We start from the raw sequence: 5,719 nt of genomic DNA, 5'->3' as shown, positions 1-5,719 counted from the left end.
CTGTAGTGGGATGGCTCCAAGCAGAACAGGAACCTCTTGGGAACGAAGCAGTGGGAAGCTCACTCTGGTCTCACCCGGGAATTCCGGCAAGAATAAGCGGCGGTCGGTCAGTAAAACAGACTAAGTACCGCCCAGCCGGTGTGGCTCAGTGGTTGAGTGTCAACCTATGAACCAGGAGGTCACGGTTTGATTCCCGGTCAGGGCACAGGCCTGGGTTTCAAACTCAATCCCCAGGAGGGGGTGTGAAGGAGGCAGCTGATCCATGATTCTCTCATCATGGATGTTTCTCTCTCTCTCCCTCTCCCTTCCTCTCTGAAATCAATGAAAATATTAAAAAAACAAAAAAACAGACTAAGCACCGGGAGGAACCGCCCAGGAAAGAGACCATGCCCCTTCCTTCCTGGAGTCCATGCTGTTGTCACCCAGTCTCTACACACACACACACGACCTCACGCTGTGTCCGTCCCCTCCTGGTCCCGTAGGGAGCCTACCCGAGGCCCAGAGCACACCTCGCCTCTTGTTGATTTTGTGGGAGTGTCAGACTCTGGGTGAGTCACACAAACCCAGGTCCCTCCCCCCCTCCTGGGAGAGGGAGGAGAAAGCTGACCTCACCACGCATCGCAGCCGAGCACGGCCGGGCGGGGAGCTCGGGGGACGGATGGCTCCGGCCTGCACTGACCCCTGAGTTCCCGTTGTAGCTGCTGTTTCTCTGGGGGTCTGTCTGGCCCAGCAGGGCGGGCGCGGGTGCGAGAAGAGGGGGTCTGAATGAAATGCTGGCTCTTCTGATCGCCAGGCAAGTTGGACTATAACACAAACACCCCTGTTCGGTCTTTACAACAATGCATTCGGCCCAATACCAGCTGTCTTCATTGGAGGCCCCTTCATGTCAAAGAAAGCTCACAATGGCATAGTTTCCTGTGGGGCTTTTTGTTTTGTCGGTTTTGTGTGTGTTTGTGTGTGTGTGTGTGTTTGTGTGTGTGTGTTGTGTGTTTTTTGCTTCAACACGGGTGTGAAAGGGGGTAGGGAGCTAACAACATTTCCAAGCTTTTGTCTGCTGACCAGGCTTCAGGGCATGGCTGCCTGCGCGGCATCATGGCGATGCGGTCTAGTCTACAGTGTGTGACTGGGACGAGGCTGTGGACCCGTGGTATGCAGCTCACCATGCAGTGCCACGTGTCCGGTCCCTCTGAACGAGAGGCACACGTTACCTACACGGCACGGCAGCCAACATGGTTCTCCCACGCCGCGTCCGCCCTGGGCCGCGTGTGCTCCGAGTAGATGACGCTGCCACAGCCCCGGTAGGGAAGCTGCTGTTCCCGCCCTCCCCCAGCTCGCGGTGCATCCGGCCTCTCCCCACAAGGGCCAGGAACCAGTGCATTCGCCATCTGATTTTCAGGAATCAGTCACAACGCAGAGGCCAAGGCTGGGTGCTCTTAGCAAAGGCAGGCGCTCTGTTCGCTTCAAGCCCGAACGGAACACTTTAGAGAGAGTACAGTGCACGCCTCCCGTCACAACACAAGATGCCTCTCAGAGGGGATGCTGGCTGCGCAATTTTAAAGTTAGGGAGCGAATAGAGAGAAAAACCAGGCAGACCATTTCCTTCTGATGCAGACAAATCAACGCGAGCACCTGAAATGAGGGGTCTCGGGAGAGCCAGCCAGCCTCCCACACTCACCCGCCTGGAGCCAATCAGCCCCCCACACTCACCCGCCTGGAGCCAGTCAGCCCCCCACACTCACCTGCATTGGAGCCGGTCAGGTTGTAGCGCGCGTTCAGCTTCTTGATGATGTTCTCGTGGATCTGGTGCCACTCGCTCTCCGTGTTGCACCTGGGACATGGCCTCTGTCAGTGTGGGGGCCGTGAGCTGCAGCAGTGACATCCAGCCCGCGGCTCTGTCCTCACCACCCAGTGTTCGCCCTCCTGCCTCCCTGCAGCTCCCCGCAACCTCCTCAGCCCGGCCTGCACCCTCTTACAATCCGGGACCACTGGCTCCTAACCGCTCACCTGCCTGCCTGCCTGATCGCCCCTAACTGCTCACCTGCCTGCCTGATCGCCCCTAACTGCTCACCTGCCTGCCTGATTGCCCCTAACCTCTCGCCTGCCTGCCTGATCACTCCTAACTGCTCGTCTGCCTGCCTGATTGCCCCTAACAGCCTCTGCCTTGGCCCCCGCTGCCACGACTTCTGGATGGTCTTTACACAAATAATCAAGGTAAAGCGAGGTCCTTAGGCGGATCCCAGTAGGCCCTGGTTCCCGGGCCCTGCCCTGCCCCAACCCCCGCGCCCACCCCCGCGGGCAGCCTCTCACATGTACACTTTCAGGATGAGGTCGTCCTTGGTCTCCCCGGTCAGCAGGTCGGCGATGCTGAGGACCGCGCAGCCGAAGGGGCGCCGGTACTGCACGCTGCAGGCGTTCTTCTTCTCTCCCGCCCCCATCCGACCTGCCAACGGGAAGCAGACATGGCCAGGAAGTCATGGATCTGGGCCTCACGAGGCACACACACCATCATCATGTCATTGGCCACGGGAAGGACACAGGTTTGGGGCGACAGGAGATGCCGCTTCAGCCCGGGACCCTCCCCCGCAACGACCTAACCGTGACCTCGATCATCGAGGAAACGTGAGGACCGAGCTGGTCCCACACGGGAAGCCTCCTCCCCAAGGCCCCGCGAAGGCGCCAGGAGGCCCGGGTCCGAAAGGCAGGGAAGTGCCTCTGCCAGGGCATGTGCCTGCTTGTGGATTCGATCCCCGGCCCCAGCTGGGGCGCAGGCAGGAGACAACTGATCCATGTGTCTCTCTCACATCCATGCCTCTCTCTCTCTCCTCTTCCCTCCTGCCTTCCACTCTCTTAAAAAAAACAATGGAAAAAGTATCCTCACTCCTCAGGTGAGGATAAAAAAAAAAGATGGACACAAAATTGTTGAATCAAATGGTCAGGGAGCCCCATGAAACAAAAAGAAACAACAAACTCCGAGAGGACTTGTGGCGAGAAGACTGTGCCGGGTGAGCGGGCTGCACAGGAGTGGGGAGGCCGGGGAGCAAGCCCCCCGTTCTGGGATTCTCGGGCGCAGCTCCGGCTCCGACGTCTTTCTGATTCAGGCAGCGGGCAAGTCACAAGGACAGAGGCCTCGCCGCACGCCTTCCCCGTGTGCTCCCCCGACAGGGCCACACCTACCGATCCGGATGATGTGCACCGTGATGTAGATGTCCCTTCGCAGCTCGCCGCTGCTCAGATCCTGCCAAAAACAAAGCCCAGTTATCGTAGAACTCGTCCGTCACGGGGGAGCCGTGAAAGGGCCCAGCACGTTATTCCTGCAAATAACGGACGGAACGGAGCTGCCACACGACCCAGCAACTCACTTCTGGGTATTGATCGAAGAAAATAAAAACGCTAATTTAAAAAGAGACGTGCACCCCTGTGCTCCCTGCGGGATCAGCAGTAAGAACCAGGATGTGGAAGCAGCCTCGGTGTCGTGTATGGATGGGCACAGAGGGAGGACGTGGCTCACGTACACAGTGGAAAGTGGTCAGCACGAGAAAGAGGGAAATCTCGCCAGCAACAACACAGATGCAACAACACAGACGGACCCGGAGTGTATGACGCTGAGTGAAATACTAGTAAGTCAGAGAAAAACACAGACTGCGTGGCCTCACGTATATGTGGGATCTAAACGAACAAGAACAATTAATAAACAAAACGAAGCAGAAACAGACCCACAGAGACAGAGAAGAAGCTGATGGCAGTCGAGGGCGTGGGGGTGGGGAGATGGAAATAAAAAACAAACCAACAATAACTAGCTCACAAGACAACCAGCGCCCACACACACAGAAAGCTTTGAAGTTTTTTAGAGGGCATCATAAAGAAAGGAGAGTTGTGTTTCATAGCATTATGACGGGTGACTTTTTAAAGATTTACTGAACTTTCTGTAGTACCTTTCTAAATGAAAGTTAGGTGTTTATTTCCTCCCCCCAAAAAATCAACATAGATATTTTTAATGGTATTTTTGTAGCAGAAGCATATAGTTCAAATCCTGTTCTAAAAGTACTATAGTTGCCCAGCTGGTGTGGCTCAATGGTTGAGCATTAACCTATGGTTTGATTCCCAGTCAAGGGCACATGCCCAGGTTGCAGGCTCTCAATCCCCAGTAGGGGGCATGCAGGAGGCAGCTGATCCATGATTCTCTCTCAGCATTGATGTTTCTCTCTCTCTCTCCTTCTCCCTTCCTCTCTGAAATCAATAAAAAAATATTTTTAAAAAATAAAAATACTATAGTGGACTTTACTGTAGGTTTACTGACGTCACATGATAGTTAAAGGGAAAGCCCGCTCTCATGTCAACCTCTCCCTCACTCATTCTCATATCGAGTCACGTCGCCCATCCAACACCAGGCGAGCTACCACCCCTGCACTCTGGGGGGAGGGTGACCAGCCCAAGGGCCGAGAGGAACGCAGGGGCGACCCTGTCCGAGTCCCGGGCACTCCCGGCCTTTGCATGTCGTTCACAAAGTTTAAGCCAATCGCCTGCGTTGGCTCACAGGGATCCACGTCCCCGCAATAACACGCAGCGCCACGGGGAGGACGCGGCACACTCACCACGAAGAGAGAGCAGTGCCGCTCGGGCTTGTCGGGGGCTTTGGGCAGCCCGTTCCTGTTCAGCCTCAGGAAGAACCGCTCGCTGCGGGAGAGAAGAAGGTTAGCGTCGTAAAGGCTGTTTAGTAGCTCGGACGGGGTGCTTTCCCGGGTGCCCCTCAGCCCCAGTCGGGCTCCACACCCGTTAGATCACTCGTGTGACATGGAAGCTTTTCTAGAAAACAGAAGCGCCCCCAAGACAACCATCATTGGCTCCACTTCAGACAAAACCAGAGAAGTAGCAACCACAGAGCCGAGAATGTAAACATACACGTGAACAAAATAGACTTAATATTAGAGAAGTGTACACTTGGATCTTATATGATTTTATTAAGTGATGCCACCCCAATTACTTCAACAAAAATTTTAATAAAATTGAAAGAAGAAAAGAGGTTTCCATGCCAGTTGCTATCATCTGGAGGAGGCGCAAATGCAGAGTATGGGTGGCTGCTGATTCCAGAGTGCAGGCTGGGCACAGAGTAACTCACCAGCGAGCTTACGGCTATCAGTGCATGAACAATAAGCTTCATGCATATGTCCTAAACCTTTTTTTTTTTTACTAGAAATATTCCAGCATTACTTTGTGTTTGTAAAACAATACATGTGGCCTGGTGTTCCTGAAAACTGTCGATATCTACGTATTTTAATAAGTGCTTTTTAAAGCATGGATTTGTAGGATACAACATATATTCTAAATTTGAATTGGAAAAAACTTAATGTAAACGATGGTGTGTGTTATGCTCAACTTTAAAAAACAAATGTATGGAAAGTTTAAGGCACACAAACACATCCATTATAAGTTCCTACTAAATACTGCAAGCTTGCCTCGAGAGAACCACAACAGGTGAGACTCAAAGCACGGGAAAGAAGAAGAAAGTACATGAACACATATAACTTTATGGAAACTGTTCATCAGGCCTCAGCTCCGGAGCTTTAGTGGGAAGGGTTTCGGGTACACTTGATCATCTCCTGGTATCATCTGATCCAGGTGGGATGAGAATAGGGTACTATTTCACTGTAAACAGGAAAGCTACTATGTGCTGACTAATCAGCAAGCAGACTTCGAAGCTATTCTATCTTCCCCTGAACTA

At 53.4% G+C, this 5,719-nt stretch overlaps 1 long non-coding RNA gene across 1 annotated transcript; it reads right to left on the bottom strand.

The window, feature by feature from the left end:
- Positions 1–1,738: 1,738 nt before the first annotated feature.
- LOC111824487 lies at positions 1,739–4,616 on the bottom strand. The gene is made up of 4 exons (XR_002827570.1): positions 4,593–4,616; positions 3,175–3,235; positions 2,308–2,440; positions 1,739–1,828 (listed from the first exon to the last, which is right to left on the bottom strand). It is a non-coding gene; the product is annotated as an uncharacterized LOC111824487 (long non-coding RNA).
- Between the last annotated feature and the right edge of the window lie 1,103 nt (positions 4,617–5,719).

Source organism: Myotis lucifugus, unplaced genomic scaffold (assembly GCF_000147115.1).
Source record: "Myotis lucifugus unplaced genomic scaffold, Myoluc2.0 scaffold_1742, whole genome shotgun sequence".
Lineage (NCBI taxonomy): Eukaryota > Metazoa > Chordata > Mammalia > Chiroptera > Vespertilionidae > Myotis > Myotis lucifugus.
This window is presented reverse-complemented; position numbering and strand designations above follow the sequence as displayed.